General features: G+C 45.7%; 1 protein-coding gene across 1 annotated transcript in view; it reads left to right on the top strand.

Annotated features, from left to right (window-relative positions):
• The first annotated feature begins 2,054 nt into the window (after positions 1-2,054).
• FNDC3B (fibronectin type III domain containing 3B) overlaps positions 2,055-17,808 on the top strand; it is a 210,000-nt gene continuing 194,246 nt past the window's right edge. The window contains exon 1 of the mRNA XM_049803975.1: positions 2,055-2,197. The gene's annotated coding sequence lies outside the window, so the exon portion shown is untranslated. The remainder of the gene's footprint in view (positions 2,198-17,808) is intronic.

Below are 17,808 nucleotides of genomic sequence, written 5' to 3'. Positions count from 1 at the left end.
CCTCGGTTGATAAGCCATGCCCAGTTTCCATTGAACCAGTTTATCGTTGCTGTTAACCACATCTGCTCTTCCAGTACATCAGGGCAGCGTGGCTGAATAGAAAGCGCTCCAAGGAGAAGGTGTGCATTAGTTCCAGGCCCAGGCTTTGCTCTATTTTTTGGTGAGTGGCCACTTCTCTGGTTCCAGGTGAGACTGGAAATGTCCCCGTGCCCGGGGCCTCTGTTTTGACTCTCCAGATGAGGACCTAGCCTTCTTCTGGCCCATCGGATAGAAAGGCTACAAATCAGTCCTGTGGTTTAACTTCTGTCCTCCTCTTTATTTCTTTTCATTTTGCTTTCCTCAGGTTTGATTTTGTTTACTCTTCAATTTAAATTTTATATTTTTTTTTGTCATTTTCCAACTCAGGTCAGTGACTTTTTCCTTTCCAAACCAACGCCTTCACTGCTTCCCTCTGTCCCTTTTCTCCATCTTTTCCTTCACAAAACGCTTTACCACCCTAGTGAATAATTAATCTCATCTGACTGTAACTCAATTCAGGATCATGAAAAAGTCTGTGTGTTTTGGGTCACTAATAAAACAAAACATTTTTCTACTTTTAGATTTTACTCATTAAAAAAGTTTTTTGCAATTAACGGCGAACAATACTTAGTGCTGGCTGACCATTTTAGACTGAAATATCTTTCCCATGGGAAAATGCTGATTTGTTATTTTTGTAGGAATTATCTATTTCAGATAACTTTATTTTCATTTTTCTGTGTTTTGATCACTTACAAAATAAAAAACCATCCTAGCTGGGCATGATGTTTTGGTTTTACCAAACTTTTACGCCAAACCAATTTTTCTTTAGTGTGAGTTTCAACAAGAGGTAGAACATCCAGGAGTCCTATGGGAAAAAGGTTTGTGTTGATAGTATAACAGAAGCTGAGGAAAATACACCTGGGCTGCCTAAGACTCCACAAGGTTTTCTAGTTTCTGGAAGGAAACCTTGCTCTGGTGGGATAAAGGAGATCAACCGCTGATGGAAGCTGTAAGGAAAAATAACGTCGAAGAATACAGCAGTGGAGAGAGCGCAGAGCACGAGACGTATGGGTGACGCGCTTTTGCGGAGGAAGGTTAACTACGCGAAGGACAAAGGCCAAATCAAGAGACCCTTCAGAGCGTGGCTGTGATCTGCGGTGCGGGTGAGGCCGAGTCCTATTTTAAGCTTTTCCTGTAACCAGATTAAAGCTCTAGTCATGATTCCCGCATTGCTTGGACGCAGCGCCGAGAGGTGAATGACCACTGTGGTTCCTCGGGGCTCTCTTCCAGAGCCAGGAGATGAATGCCTCTTCTTTTGGGAGGCAACGATTTAATTGAGTCAGAGCATTTCTTGGCCTCTGGAAAACGTTGGGTAAAACTTCCCCTTCTCACGCCCGACCGATGGAAGCGTTGGGATGACCGCGCTGATGGGACCAAGGGTTCTTCTCATTCGGCGCCTTGCCTTTGCAGCAACCGGCGGCAGATGTGCCCAGGGGAGGACATAGGGAAGAGCGGAGGCAGATCCCGGCCTCCAACTATCCGGGCGAGGGACCTCCCCGGTCAGAAATGGCATTTTTGTGACAAGGGCCACCGGCCTCCCCCGCGACGGCGGAGGCCGCCGACCGGGCGGGAGGAGGAGGAGGAGGAGGGCTCGGCGGGTGATTTCTGCTCCGGGGCTGAGATCTGGGAATGAGTAACGAGGCGGGGGAGCCGGGGGCGGACGGGGCGAAACGGGAGCTCGGCGAGGAGAACGCCGCCCGGGCCCGGGCCCCCGTCAGGCAGCGGAGCCGGGCGCTGCCCTCGCCTGACTGGGCCGCGGCCGGCAGCCGTCCCCCCGCCCCCGCTCCACCTCCTCTCCCCTCCGGGCCGCCCCTCACGGCTCCCGGGGCCGGGGCGGAGGCGGCGACCGCGGGGCCGGCCCGGGGCGGAGCGGTTGGTCGGCGGGGCGGGGGCAGGAGGGCCGGCCCGCCCGGCCGCCTCAGCCGGCTTTTCGGCGGGAGCCTCTACTCCAGAGTGCGCGGTAGCGTGGGCCGGCCGCGGGCCCCATGTGGTGCCGACATCACTGACATGGCGGAATCCCCGCCGAGCCCTCCTGGCACTCGCTCCAGCTAGCCGGGACTCACCGCCGCGCCCGGCCCGGCCCGGCCCGGCTCGCCGCCCCGCACCGACCCTCCGCCAGGTAAGGGACGCGGCGGTTTGCGGCGGGGGTCCCGGGGGGGGGGGGGGGGGGGGGGGGGGGGTGAGCCGGCTGTGCTCGCTTCACCTCGCCCGGGTTCTGCTCGGCGCGGCGGGGCAGCCCCGGGGAGCCGCGTCCCCCGCCCCGAGGCGCCGCTGCCGGTCCCGGCTCTTTTGTTCGGCGGCGGGGCGGGACGCGGCCACACTTGGCGGAAAGTTTCTCTCGCTGCTCCCTCCCCGCCTCTCCTGCCTCTCCCTCTCCTCTCGCCGCCCGGTCCGGGTCGCGGCGCCCCGGGGCCCCGCCGGCTCTTCCCTGCCATCCCCGCTCCGGGCGGCGCCGTGCAGGCGGGCGGGAGCGGCCCCGGCCCCGCCGCGGCCCTGCGAGGGGCAGGCGGCGGGACGGGCCCTCCAGCACCGCCCGGTGAATCCCGAGGGGCTGCCGGCCCGGCCGCTGTCATCGCCTCCGCCCTGCCCCGCGGTACGGCCGGTGCGGCTCCGGGGAGGGACGGGCGGGGGGTAGGGGGGTGTGTGTGTGTGTGTGGAAATCTGGGGAGAGGTGGGTGCTGGCGCCCGTGTCCGCCTGCGCGGGGGCCGGTGGCACGCGTGGGTGTGTGCGTGGCGGCGGCTGGCCGCCCCCGGAGGAGCCGTGCCCGCGGCGGTGGGAGGACGCCGGTCCGCGCCCTCCGGCGGTGCCCGGGAGCCGGCGGGGAGAGCGGCCCCGCTGCCCGGCCGGGGGATGATGCTGCCGGGCAGGTGAAGAACGTGGGGCTCCTCCTCGAGCGCGGCTGCCTCCCAAAATGTCTGGATCGGGGAGGGGAGGGGGGGGGGGGGGGATGTCGGAGGAGAAGCTGGAGAAAGGCGCGAGCGACTTCGCCCCGCTCTTGGCCGAGGCGGGTTTGGGAAGGAAAACCCTGGAAACTTTTTATTTTGCTTGCCAGGCACCTTTTTTAAAATGGCATGCTACCAGGAGACGGAGTGAAAAAAGAAAACCTCTTTTAAGAGCTTAACCTCTCTTAGGTTAAGACCACATCTGCATCCCTCCCCTCTGCCTTGCCCCCCTTCCCGCTTCTCAGAAATGTTCTATTTAAATAAGGTTTTGGCTAAGGTGGTGCGGCTTGGAGTTCAATGTAACGAACCATTTATCCCATCTATATTTGTAGAATAAAAGGCGGGGGGCAAGCCTGCCTCTCTCCATATTAGTAATTTTGTATTTCATTTGCATTTCTTTGTGTGAGTACCTAAAAGTGCTGCTGGCTGGCCTGGCTCCTTAAAGTGGTAGTTACCCCGTCACAGAGGGGCAAACTGAGATAACGAAACATTGAAGTTTCTTGTTTTGTGGTGTTTTTTTTTGGTTGTTTGGATTTTTGGGGGTTGTGCCTTTTTTTTTATTTTTGATGGAAACTCAGTGCTAGATTTGTGAGAAGAGAATTCACATAGTCCAGCTCCCTATGCCCTGGCCACATATGCTGTATCCCCTAACCGCTTACCCTGCAGAACCCAGGGCTCAACCAGTATGTTCCTGAAAGGTGCCAAACCAGTCTAACTCGAGTTCAACAATGTGCTAGGTAATGGGATTTCAAACGTGCATGCGTTTTTAAGTCTAGAACGCTATTTCTCTACCTTTTTTGCAGCTAAGCTCGCTTAAAAAAAGGTTGAGACTTCCAGGCCTCGTAGTGCCGCCTCGGTGCCCGGACTGGTCTGGGGCTCTGCTCCTTTCTGATGGGGAGCTGGTCTGGACATGGATGACACGATGTGTGCTTGGCTGGAAATCCAGATAAGGGCATCACTTCCATAAACCTCAGGAGTTGGCAGCGCGCTGCCTCCTGAGTGGAGGCACCTTGCTCCTTTCACCCGGTCCACCGGTGGTCTTGTCCACTTAACCGCCCGTATGTCTTTTTCAGCTGTAAGAGAACATGCTGTCAGTGCTACCAGTAAGAAAATGATTCTTGGCGGTGTTCCTGGGGTCATTTTGGGTCTCGCACAGAAGCGGTCTGTTAGTGCTTTTCTCCTAATCTTCAGCACTTTGTGGTTCCCTCTCGTTAGTTTGTGGTTGTATCGGGACCCTGCTGTGACAGAAGCGTCTGCTGCCCCAGAAGTATCGCATATTGTTCTTCCCAGTTCAGTATCTTTTAGCTAGTTTATGCTCATAATGTAGCTCAGAGATGAGTCTGTGTGGAGGTTGACATATTTTACAATTTTTTTTTTTTTTTAATTTCTTCTTTTATTATGAACCATCACAGCTCATCTGGTTTGGGTTTGAGGTCACTGCTGGGACAGCGATGAGAGGGGTTTTTCATATTGTTAGCCTATAGTTGGCTGAAGGATAAGAAATGAAGAAAGTTAGCATCCAAAATAAGCTGATGTTCGACTATGGCCAAGAAGCTCAGAGCTGTAACTCCATACCACAGGCTTTTTATCTTTACTCAGAAAAGTTTGTAACTTCTAATCTGAAGTGTGTTTATTCTGGCACTTTTTTTTTTTTTCCTACATATGGTATTTAGTGAACTGAAAGGAGATTTCTGCATTGTATCTCTTTCTTAGCAGAGAATTTTATGTTTTTTTCTTTTCACTTTCTAGATTCCTTTAAGTCCTCTGATGAGAGAGAGCAGCAGTTAAGGAAAACTTAACAAACTTCTACAATTCATAAATCTGTGCAAGAAAATATATACAGATCATGCAGCAAACTTCTGCATGTGTGCGGTTGTATTCATGAACCTTCTAATGAGTATAATTGGCTTTTTCCTCAAAAAAGTAGGTTGTCAGTCTGGTGAGCGCTAGCGCAGAAGCAAAGTTTACAGTATGAATAAATGTTTGTAGTGCGAGGATCTTAATTCCTGCAGAATACATATAATTACATAAAAGTCCCAGAGCCCATATACAGCTGAATAAAACAAATTACTCTCCGCAGTGCTTTTCTTCTCACGATAGTTTGCCACTCCTCTCAAAAGGAAAGATGTGAGGGAAGACTGAGTGTCCTGTGGGGAGCAGCAGGACTGGAAGTTTGGGATGCCCTGAGAGGGCATCCCTCTCTCTCCACCAAGGATGCTGTGATAGCGCGTGTTAAGTCTGGAAGTCGAGAGTCCCGATGCGTTGGAATGGTTTTGTGCAACATGCTGCAAGAAGTCCCATTTGTTCGCAATAGCCTCTAGCGTGCAGCGAATAAAATAAACGGCAGAGGAAGCCACCAGACCCCTGCGTAAATCTCAGCTGCGCAAAATACCAGCGAGGCAAAGAGTTCCTCAAACCGATTGCACGGAGGACTCGTGCCTAGGTGATCTCCTCTGCGCTGCTGAATGGCGGCAGCTGAGCGGTGGAGGATCCTTTAGAAACAGGCATATCAAAAGTCATGTTGTTTACGGCCGAGGTTTAGTGTCCCTGTGTGATCTGTCCCTGGAGATGGAAGGTATGTGGGAAGAGGGAAGTTCTTCAAACAAGGCGGTGGAAATAGGAGACGCTGGATACACAACGGTAACAGGCCATCTACAGGCAGGAATGTAGAGATGTGTGTCAGCAAGCAGATAACCCTCCAAACAATTTCTAGTGGGGATGCGGTGGTTTGCCTTTTTACCAATTTATTCTAAGCACCTCTTTGCAAAATTAAAGTTGGAAGCCCCCCTCTCTGTTGGACAGCCAGGAAAAAAGCGCAAACTAATTAAACGTGATTTATTGTGGAATTTGTAACAGTGCTGGAGAGATTAGTAGCCTTTCAGAAATGCTGCTGCAGATGTTAAATCTGTGTTCGGCTCTGGATGAAAAACGATGGTGCTGTTGAGCAAGTACACAAGAAAAGCGTAGTCTGTGTTTTAGAGTCTGTTCCTGAGCAGGAATATTCCCTGGAGGTCCCAGGTACTGTGGCTTTGAGCAAATCTTCACGGTGCTTTTAACTGGGAAAGGATGGCTTTCCTTGAGCTTAGAGGTTAAAACACATGGCTTCTCCAGTGACATGGTTTCTGCATTTGATCTAAGGAATCCTTTGTTTACAAGTAAATTGTGGTGTTTGTCAGCAGATAACAGACAAAAGCCAACTACAACAGCAACACATTGTTTATTTGTATTTCTAGTGGTGACAGTTTATAGTGGTGGTGTATACTGAAAGTTACCATTTGGATACTCTACTTATTAAACTGTGGCGATGTATAATGTTGTTTACGTAATATGAAGTAACAAACAATTCTGAAGTGGTTAAGTATATGTTTTATATTATTTTTTGAAGAGGACAAACATTGCAGCTAACACTGATACGTGGCATTTGCATGTTCTGGCATCTGCTTCTAGTTCCTCTAGAAGCTACTCAGTGGAGTGACAAGATGGATTCAGGAGCGGTGTTTCTGCTGTTGTGTTTTGTTTGTTTGTTTGTGGTTTTTTGTTAGATTTAGGATAACTGAAATCAAATACTTGAATTCTCTGGAGATGAAGGTGATAGGCTTGTCTGATTTCTTTATGTTGACTTAGTGTATAGCTATTCTGTGGCAGCACTGCACATACCTTAACGCATGCTTTATATGTCAGTGTCTTATAATTGCCTTATACGTAATTATGGACGTTTCTATTATTAGGTCCTTGCAAAGGACTCTAATAATAGAATGTGTGTATATATGTACTGAAACATATACTTCATACTTTGAGGAATGTTTCATGTGGAATGTTTTGAAAAGAGAAAAAAGAAATTGCTCTCAAGAAGCTGTTAATAAAAACTTCAATAAGCAACAATTTTAGATGACCCTTGCCACCCTTGGGATGCTGTGGACAGATTTCCCCATGCTTTTAGTCTAAACTAGCAAAATTTATTGAATGTGTTCTGCTTAGTTTGTAGCTAGTTCTCTGGGCCTCTATGCAGCTGCGCCAATTTTACATGGTTGCTCCCAGCTCCCCACTCGCCCACTAACAAAATGCTGACATTTATAATCTAAATCCCTAAGTTATCTTTTGCCCCACATATTTCTGCGTGATTCTTTAGTCAAACCCAACACTGTAGTGAACTAAGATGGTGTGATTATTTCGGACCTCAGTAGCGGAAACAGCATGGGAGTAGAGAGTTGTCCTGATTTGTTTCAGGATCATCTTACTGTTTTTCTTTGGTGTGACATTAGTTAGCTGCTAGAATCTGTTCTACTTTATAAGTTGCCTTTGTTGTGGAAGTATATGCCTGTTCGGTGGCAATTTGTATATCATCAGTGACCTTATGCTTGTGAAGCTTGAGCTGATGTAGGTATGTTATTAAGTATTATGCATTGCTCTTTGCTTGTTACTTAACTTTTGATGTGGAATAATGCAACAGAGGAAAAAAAGATGATAGCGTTTGTGGATAATGAGAGCATTGAATAGGTTTCCTTCTGGTCAGTCTGTGTTTCTTGCAGACTCACGTAATGTCAACTCGCAGAAGAGAAAGAATTGCTTTCTGTGACTTGTTACTAGCAAACGTATGGCAGACAGAAGCATCACTTTATTAGAATAAATTAACAGAGCGCAAGTGACACAGTTGGAACTGCAGAGGTTGTGGATTATTCGGGGTTTGTAATGCCTGAATTCAACAGCCTGAATAGTGGCTTTTGTCTGCAAGTACTGATAGAGGTGGTGAGGTTGAAAAGCAAAAGCACAACTTGGGCTTGACTTACTTTTCATGAAGTGTGTTGCTGTACTGTGTGACTTCAATATTTTGCCTTTCATTTGATGTTTTTAGTATCGGGAATAATAGCTTAGATTGAAGCGGGAAGTGGCAAAAATTACTGCTTTTGTGACGAGATAAGGCAAATTGGGATATGCCATGTACCTGATCCTTCTAGACCTTATATCAACTGGATGCAAGTTCGAGACCCAGCTTAATATGTGCATGTGTGCGTTCTGTTCTTGTAGCAGAATGGTAGTTACGTGTCTGGTGTTTTGCTTCGAGTTGTGTGTTTGGTTGGCTTGAGCAGTTAAAATGTTGGTCTTGTTTTCCCCAGTTCTTAATCCACTTAACATGTATTCATATCCTGTTCTTTTGTAAGATAACGCTAAAGCTCTGAGGAAATGATTTTTATAGTCTAACTCCAGTAGATACCTTGTTATTAATTTTATTAAAAATTGAAAAAAGGGGTAGAAAGTAAGCTGCTGTTTTTCAGCAGAATGTGTTGGTGCTGTTGCTCAAGTAAACAATGCTGCCTTTAACTGTGGCTACCTTGGAAGCCATGGCTTTTAAGGTGAGAAATTTGTTCCTTTCAGTTGCACTGACTGAAGGATGACAACACAGTTTTTGAGGGCTAGTTTCCACTGAGTCATCCCCTGAGCTGGGCAGAGGGGCACTCAGCTGCTGTCAGATCTTCTGCTTTGGCAGGTTAAATAGGAAATTTGTTTTCAAAGCCTGCCTTGGGGAGGGCTGCATGTCTTTTATTTCTGATGCTGGAAAGTGTTAGAAGATGTGGCATCTCAAAGAAAAGCAAATGAAAGAGAACAACTGTTTTTTTACTCTGGGTTTTTACAGAATTGGCTTCTGCTTTAGTGAGTTTTCTTATTCCTAGGACTTCTGCTTTTGTCAGTGTCCCACTTGCCCATCCTTTCTTTAGCACGCTTATTCATTAGCTGCCCATAGCTTCTGATAGGGTTTTCCTTTTAATTATATCTCTGTATGATTTATGTTCCTCTGTTGGTTGCACGGTTGTTCAAGGTAGTCCTCAGCTGTGCAGTGAGGTTACTTCTGCTCTCGTGCTCCAGACCAGAGGCTCGGGGTGCAGCATTTGGTCTTGCAGAAGTGTCCCTCCTGAGCAGCCAACGGCATCTGACAGTCTGTGTGTTTGGGGAACTGAGCAACTAGATACACAATACTTAATTTGGCACAATGTTTGCTCTTTGCTGGCTTTTCTTGAATGCTTCACGTGTGGGTGAGGGAGGGGCTGCAGATCTGTGTTTGTGGCACACTGCATTCCCTTCTGTCCTCTTCCCTTTTGCTCCGTGCTCTTATTCGTGCAATGGGTGTGACGTGTGGCCTTTGCGTGACTAAAAATGCAGGCATGTGGATGCGAGGCTGTTGTATGGGAGGAACGTGTCCATCCACACGTGTAGTGGGGGTGTGCCCGGCGTTACAGCCAAGGTGGCTGTGTCTTGGCTCCGAGGTGGGTACCAATGACCCAGGAAGGCTGTGGTATATGGTCCCCGACTACTTCAGAAGGAGTCCAAGTGGTCTGACCTGGCAGGACCACAGGGCACTGCTTTTGGATCATGGGTTGAGTCACTGTTGATGGTACCAGCCAGCCATGCGGGCAAAGAAAATCCACGGGCGTCTTCAAAAGCTGGTTTTGAGCAATGGGTCAGAAGTTTTCTGGCTTCTTTGGTAAGGGTGTTCCTGGATGAAGAGTGATAGGGAAGGAAATGAGAAATTGGAAATGTAGCGAGGTGGCCTCATGTTTTGGCCATCAAGTGTAAGAGGGAACATTAAGGCACAGAGGTGGCAATGTTGGAAGGCGTTAAGCTGCAAGTGGCTTGCAGCACTGTGAATGGTCTGTGGAGAGCTTAGACTTGGAGACTAACCCAGAAGCAGGCTGAGCTGCAGGAAGGTTGGTGGTGTTTATGGGCAAGAGAATGGGACGGCAAAAAATAAATAAATCTTTAAATTCAAAATAAACCATAACTTTCAGTCTAAGTTGTCAGTCCATTAGAGAATGGTGCTTTCACTATGTTTGTGTTGATATCTGCGCATGCATATACGTCATCTCCTCTTAAATGAGTGACCTTATGTTGTTTGGAGGAGGAGAGAAAATGGCACCAGTGTCACAAATAGTCCCCTGTATAAACTCTGGAGTCTAATAACATTTAAGATTCTGGATCAGTGCAAAATGACTTGATAGCTGCAAGAGTGATTGACTGCTCGCTTGCGTGCTATGACCCTGCAGGCGTTCAGCTCTGCTCTGAAAAGTTCAAGCCTATTTTGTACTGGCAGGAAAGGTACGTTAGACGTTTTGAGGATAAAGGGTTAGTTTCACAGCAATTCAGTGAATGTGTTGCTCCATTCTTAAGTCTAGCTTGTTTGACACAGTTGTTTTCTCACTGTTCCTTAATCAGAAATTAGTGATTTAGGTTACTGCAGATGCTCTCCTGGCCTCTGGTAAGACTGATGAAAGCAACTCTCAGAATAAGCAGAAGTGAAGCGTAATTTTCTGATACTTCTGTGTTTCACTTGCACTCAAGCAGGTAGGAAGCTCATACCCATGGTGCCTCATTATGTAACTTCCTATTTGTATGTTGTCCTCTGGGTTTGTTTGTTATAGCACTAAATTACATTTTAGTTCAGCAGGACCTCAAAACAACGGCAACAGAAACCCAACAAACAAACAAAAACCTTAAAGGACCAAACCAAAATGACTTCATATTTCACATTCTGGTTAACTTCAGATGTTGTCGAGGTAATGGTGCCTTATGTTCAGAAGTCAGAAATATCCTATGGATTTCGCCAGAGACACAGGTAATGTCTTGTTGCATGACTCTTGCAGAGTACTGTGCGGCAATAAGCTGTTCCTACCATGCCGGGAAGGTAAGGTGCCATAACAAGGTAGCAGCTTATGGCTCATTGAGTTTTTTGCTGCTGTATCATATGCTCCAGTTTTGCTACATGAAGGTCTAGAACCACACTCTTACAGGACTGGTACAGGACGTGTGGGTTACATTATTGATAGTTGACCATAACTGATACACAAGGAATCTTGTGGCTAAAGAGGATAGAAGTCAAATTCTGAGATTTTCAACACAGCAAAAGTTCTGCAGATCTTGACATAAAATTGGACAAAAGTGATCCGAGTTGGTAACATTGCTCACGCTTACATACAGTCAACCTTAATCCTTGTTTCTTGTATGTCAGCTGGTGGCAAAATTAACTTGTTTGGTTCTGCTCCACACATATTTATTTTTGCAACTCCATATGCTGCTCTACCAGACCTTTATTATTGCTTATTAAGTTCTCTGGTGCTTTTAATGACCGCATAAAAGATAAACATCCTCTGTGACTTCGCTAGACATACAGCGCAAGCTTCTTGTTGCTGATTTGGAGCCCGTTCAACAGGTCAGCGTGCATTGCAAGCAGCAGTCAGGGCGCCGTACGCCCACAACTGCTAGGATATGTGAAACGGAGAGGAATGGTCTTGTTACCTAATTTAAGTGCCTTCTCTCTACAAGCTCTCGTGTGTGCAGTGTTTTATCTTTACCCTTTCCCCTCTTGGTTAACAGAGCTGGATGTGCTTGTCCAGATGTTCCAGCTGCCTTGTTCAGTGGGCAGGAAATGGTGATGGGGTGGAAATTAGGCAATCCTACTGGGCGCAACCAAAAGGGTCTGTGATCTCTTCCACGGCAGCCACTTCTGGCTTCTGGATAAAACATAAGAGTCAAGTCATTCAGATACTTCTGCAACCGCAATCTATTTAACGTACAAGACGGCTACACTTTAATTTTTATGTGTCTGAATAGGTTGCTTCAGTGGATGTGTGAGAGCTGCTGTGTTACTGTAAAGGCAATATTTGTGGATATAAAACACTGAAGTTAGACATCAACGGTTTCACTTCCTTTTGGCATTTTTTGATCATGCAGTCAAACAGGATGATATTATGCTCTAAAAAGCAGCTGTAAGAAGTTTTTCAGTTTCTTAGACCTTCTAGACTGTTACAGTGTTGTCCCTGCTAGCAGATCTGGGTCCTTTCTCGTCTGTCTTAATAAATCCTTATTTCTCTATTCCCTTTTTCCTTCCTTAGATTTCTCTAGACTACAATGTATTCATTTCAATGCATCCCGAGTTGTTGGCTTAGTGCAAAGGGACAAAGGTGAGTTGATAAATGGCTGTAGCATCTTCTGAAATGTGAGAGTTGGGAGGTAGAAAGTATGGATATGTGAAGACAATTAAAATAATAACGAAGGGAGTAGTTTTGCAAGTAGATTGAGCGTCTTGTTTGTGGCCCTGCCATCCTTTAACATTGTGGTGTTTGCCAGATGAAATATAAGCAAATATAGTAATATGCTCTCTTATGTGATTGAGTTCACTTGATCGGTGATAATACCACCTTTGAGCAAATTTAATATGTCCTCATTACAGGCAGTGACATGGTTTTTCTGCAGCTGCAAAACTGTGGGCAGTGCTGGGTAGGGATGAGGTGCTGCTTTCTGGCTGTGGGTTAGTGACGTGGCAGTGGGAGATCTGTCCTTTCAGTTCGTGAGGGAAATGCAAAGCTTTGGCCCGGTGCCTGGACCAGCCTCAGATGGTGAGAAAAGGTTTTGTACTCAAGTTGGAAAGTATATGGGGATGGCAGATTGGATCTGTCAACTTTCCTCCTCTTCTGTCCTCAGGAGAGTTATTTTCCATTAATTATGTATATATAACTTTTTTTTTTTTTAAAGAATCTTAATTATATATCAGCATCCTGGCTCCACAGAGCAAGTGGGGTTTAACCATCTTCTGGTGGTTCCCCGAATGGCCGTGCATGTGCAGAGCTGCTCCAGGATCTCTGTCTCGGCAGAGGGCTTGTCGCTGCTGGGGCAGGGGTGCGTGAGCCCCCGGATGGGGCAGCGAGGGGCTGCCTGATCTTGGTGCGTGGCTAGTGCAAGGAAATTTGAGGGAGCTGTGTGCAAAATTTAGGCAAATCAAATGAAGAGAATCTTACAAGCTGACTTTCGTAAAAAATTTGAAGAGTCCCTGACTGGTTCTTTAATGAGTATTTTATATTAGCTATATGCTGTATAAAGTATCTCTGTTTTAGCATTTTTGCACATCCCTACTTTTCGCAGAAAATGTTTCGCAACATTCAACAACTTGTGAGTTTTTGAAAAAGGCAAAGGGATTTGGCAGATGGAAGGGGGAAGCAACTGAATCTGACTCTTCTCTTGTCATATGCAAAATACACAGTTGGGAGGAAGAAACAGAAAAATACCATTTTTAGCTATTCTCTTCTAGTATATTAGACAAAGATTTAGCGTGGCTGCTATATGTTTTTCTGCCAACATCATCTCTTCCCGACCTTTGTGATCAATATGAGCACTGAGGTTTTTTTGAAGCAGATACAGAGACTTCGCTGTGCAGCGCCTTGGGCTGCTCGACCATGATGTGAGTGTGGTCAGTTAGTGGTGATAACAGCCATGAAAAAAGGCATGCACCAAAGGGTGGATTTTTGTTAGATTTTTTAATAGAGATGGGAAGGGAGATTAATACTACTTTGCAAGTCCTTCCAGGACTTCTTTTGGAAAATATATACATTCTGATCACCTATGTTAGTGAAAGATGGATAAATTTGAAGTGGTAGAGTGGCAAGGCAGGGTTACACGCATGAATGGAAGTGTAGAAAGCCTTTCTGGTAAGATGACATGGAGAAATAATTAACAGGAAAAAAGTTGCAATGAACTTCACTATCTCTAAATCCATCAGAGATGTAAATGCTGTAGAGGCATACGGGACTGTTTAAGCCAAAAGCCAGCGTCAGCAGATGAATGCATGGAGGCAAGCTGTCAATAAATAAAAACTTTTTCAGAATTTGATCAAACAATCCAAAACCAGTCCAGCTATCCAAACAGGAGACATCTTATGGCAAGCAGAAAGACCTAACTAATTTTAATGTATAGGGCTTTATGCAAGGCTAAAAAAGAATATGTGGCTGTAGTATTTTTATATGTGAATAAGGAGTGTACAAGTGGCAGACTAATTTCAAGGAAGCAGAACAGAAAAGGACTTTCTGTCCTGCAGAATTGTGTGATGAAAATACTCGAGGCAGCTGTTGCAACAGCAAAATTTATATACCTGATCCTTATTTTTTTAATGAATCGACATAATAAAAATTTTTTTTTTTCAAGTCTGCTTGCACTTGAAGTTATGTATGTGCAGAGCTGTACAGTATTGGTGCTGAAACTTTGATACTGCTGCGATCTTGGTGGAATTTCACTCCTATATCCTATTACTGATACTCACTTTTATTGGTAGAAGGTCCTGATGGAACATAGGTTTAGGAGAGGAGATAGGCAGCTTTCAAAGAGCTTGGAACACCAGGTCAAACAATAAAGGTGCTTTCTAGAACCGCTTTGTGAAAAGTGGTGGATCACTTCTTGGAGTGAAGCCCAGAGGTTTGTATCCAAAACTTTACTAATGATAATCTCTAGGAAGGAGCATGTTAACTTTGGGATAATCACAAGCTTCAAAGCAAAATCAGAATAGAAGAAAAACTTTGTTTATGCTTTGGCTTAGGGAAGAAAAAGTAACAAGATCAGTGTTTCACAAACGTGAGTTTAAATATTTAAAAATCAAAATGTCTGAATTTATATTTGCTGATAGAAGATGGAAGTTTTCCCAAAATACGATGTAAAAGGTTTAAGAAAAAGAAAAAAAGTGAAAAGTTAGTGAACAGAAGTGCAATGCCAGAGTAGAAATATTTTCAGTAACACAGAAAGGAAAATCTAAATTGAGTCACCTGCAACTTCAGAAGTAGCTGTACAAACAACAAATTACTAGTTGTGCTTGTACCAGTACTCTGGAAAAGGAAAAATCAGCATGTAGTGAAGGTATTATCTAGCTAATTGCTTGGTAGCTACACTGAAATTGCTTTAATACTGGCCTGTGGCATTCCCTTTCTCAGCAGAAACGCTTTTGTCAGGGAGTAGTTAATGTTTCTTGGAGAGAGGAGGATGCAGTGAGTCCTTCTGCAGGCTTTCATCTGAGTGTTTTCCTCTCCTAACGAGGAGTCGCAGGAACTTGTTGACAAAGCTTTTTTTCTGTGATTGAACTGAGGTTTTGTTTTGGGGTGTTTTTGTTCCAGAGAGTCAGGTTTTACTTAAATATATTATCAACACTGTCTCATTTAAGCTTGTCTGATGTGCTTTCATTTCTGAGCTACTTGGGGGGGAAAATTGTTTTAATTGTCTTTATGTTAATGCAGAAGAACTGGGAGCTTGTTTCCATCCATCAGTGCCGGAGACTTGAAACGAAACCCAAGCAAACTTCCAGATGGTTGCAGATCCTGGATCCCAGCCACTGCCCGACGCAATTCAGTACGCCTGCCTCTATCATTTAACTGCTTACAAAACAGCTGTCTGCTTGGCTTATAAGCGCGGACTTTGCCTTCGTTAGCAGTCGGTCGAAGGAGGAAGGTGAAGCAGCGTGGTAGGGCAGGAACAGTCCCCACGGGGTCCTTTGGCTTTGGCCAAGACTCCTTGCCAGCGACGTAAGGATTGGCTTGCGAGTTCTCCAGGCTTATAAAATGCCCAGCTGTTGACTTTTAAAGTTGTGTGACTGGGCAGCTGAGAACTTGGATGGGCTGGAGGATGAGCTGTATTGACGGAGGAACAATGGTTTCACAAGCACGCGCACATACTCCCCTCACCCCCCTTTTGGGGCCATGGGTGTGCGCTGTCTGAAATCCTGTCACTAATTAAAAATCAGAGTAAGCCAGTGCGTTTAAAAGTGGTTGTGTTTTTTTTGTTTTTTTAATTTTATTTTATTTAAAAAGTCTCTGGCTGGGGAGTTAATGAGATGACTGGGAACGGCACGCATCTTGCATTGTGACCACTTGCTCAATCGTGGTTGAGTTGCTGCAAAGTACGTTGGAGTTGATTTTATTGTTCTGAGGGGATTTCAGCCCTGTGTGGCAAGGGAAGAGTTAATGTGGGCAATAGGAACTTACTCAACTTCGAGGGGTGAAGGTGCTGGTGGGAGAACAGGAGGGCAGGAGCTGGGTGGAGGAACCTGGCTCGGAATGGGGAAGATGGGGCGGAGGGAGCATCCGTGGGCTGGGCAGGGGACCTGCGGGCAGGATGGCAGGGCCAGGAGCACGGGCAGCAGCAGTAATCCGTGGGGTTTTATTTAATGGTGACTGTATGTGGGAAGCTCAGTAGTATGGTTTAGTTTCAGTCCCACCCACAAACTGCTAAGCATTTCCTAATTTAGGAAGGTCCATATGAAAAAATCTGCAGTGTAAAGTTGTAGTTGTTAATGTGGACAGCCAAACAGATCCTGTGAACAGAAAATTTTAGTTAGCGTTACCGGCCAGGACAGGCTGTCAATTTTAGTAGGAAATCATTAAATAAATGTTGGTGAATAACCAATGTGATGGTTCCTTTGCTCTCTGTAGATACCAGAGCACGTCACAGAGGCGATGCATTTCATTATCCCCATTTTACAGCTGAGAAAACAAGACGCAGAGGTGAAATAACTGGAGATACTTGTTTGTTGGGGCTTGCTCCAGTTGAGGCTGGGCTAGAAGTCTTATTAGCGGTCTGCATGTGTCTGGGGGTTTCCCTCCCTAATGTGAGACTTGACGAGCCTCCCCGCAGCGCCTGTGTAGGGTTCGAGTACCTCTGAAAGTCTCTCCCAGAGGAGGACTGCCGACAGCTTGGCAAGAGGGCAATAACTATTTGCCTTCTGCTTAGTATATTATATTGTATCTGTAGGAAATCTTTATAAAAGCCTGACTTGTTACGGGTAAGGGAAGCGAAAACAGTTTTCTTACGAATGCCAACTAAGTTTTTGCAAGCTAATAAAATTGTCAGTAGGCTGTACAGCATATGCTTAATTTAGTAAGGTTATAGTTCTTTTTTAGAAAGGGTAAAGTTATCCTGGCTTACTTGTAATTTATATTTCTGGTGAGCATGCAAAGTCATACTTCCATAAGAGGAGGAAATACTGTTCACTTCCCCTGCCTGATCCCATCTACTGCAGTAGCTAATCTTTGGATTTTTGTTTTTTAATGTTGTGCCCAACTCTGATTTGCCTGGCTCCTGCTTCTGCTCACTGGTTCTTATTGTTCTTTAATGTCCAATCCTTGTTGGCCCTGGGACCGTATAAATAAATCTTGCACAGTGCTAGTAAATCCTGCTGGAGTGCCATGCATCGAGCATTTGGTATTGTCTGCATCCATGGCATGGCTGATTCACAGTGTTATCAGCTCACGGATTAAACCGTGGTCAGTTAGCTGACCACATATCTTCAATGTATCGAAGAGACTTCGTTTTGATTGTACAGCGCTAACTCTTTTATCAGTGTTGCCTGGTACTAAGTCAAACGCTGTCTAAAGAATATACACATGCTAACACAGCTATCTTTCCAACCAAAGGTGTAATCTCGTTGGAGAGTGCACCTGGATTTGTTTGACAGGACCTGTTTTACATAGAACAACAATGCTGTTTATGTTCATATCCTTGAATCCCTTATCACTGGAATCCTCCATTGACTTTTTGATTGTTTTATCTGAAAGCTGTGCCTTGCTAGTGGGCTGTAATTGGCGCTGGTCGCTCTGGTTCCCTCTCAGCTACTGGTGCTGGATCAGCATGGTCGCACCTCCATCCCTCCACATCAGTGCATCCTGTTGTTGACAGTAGGTCAGGTGTTTCCTTAAAGGCTCAAATGGAAACTTAGCCGCAAGATTTTGGGGCTGACTTGGCCACTGAGGTAGTTCATCAGTCTGATACAAGTGCATTTTTTGCCTCTTTCCAAATACTGAGTGGAAAAATTTATTAAATGCTTTTTTTCCTGTATCATTAGCCCGATTTTCACTTCTGTTTTGCTGTGGGTTTATACCACTATTAGCTTTCAGTCCTTCCTAGTTTATTTTTAAAAGCAACTCATTTTCTGTTTTCTTGCAAGTCATTAGTATTTTTTTGTCTGACTTGTCGTGACTTCAGTCTTGG

The sequence above is a fragment of the Accipiter gentilis genome, chromosome 6 (assembly GCF_929443795.1).
Source record: "Accipiter gentilis chromosome 6, bAccGen1.1, whole genome shotgun sequence".
NCBI classification, from domain to species: Eukaryota; Metazoa; Chordata; class Aves; order Accipitriformes; family Accipitridae; genus Astur; species Astur gentilis.
The sequence above is the reverse complement of the archived record's forward strand: the minus strand, read 5'-3'. Positions and strand labels throughout refer to the sequence as shown.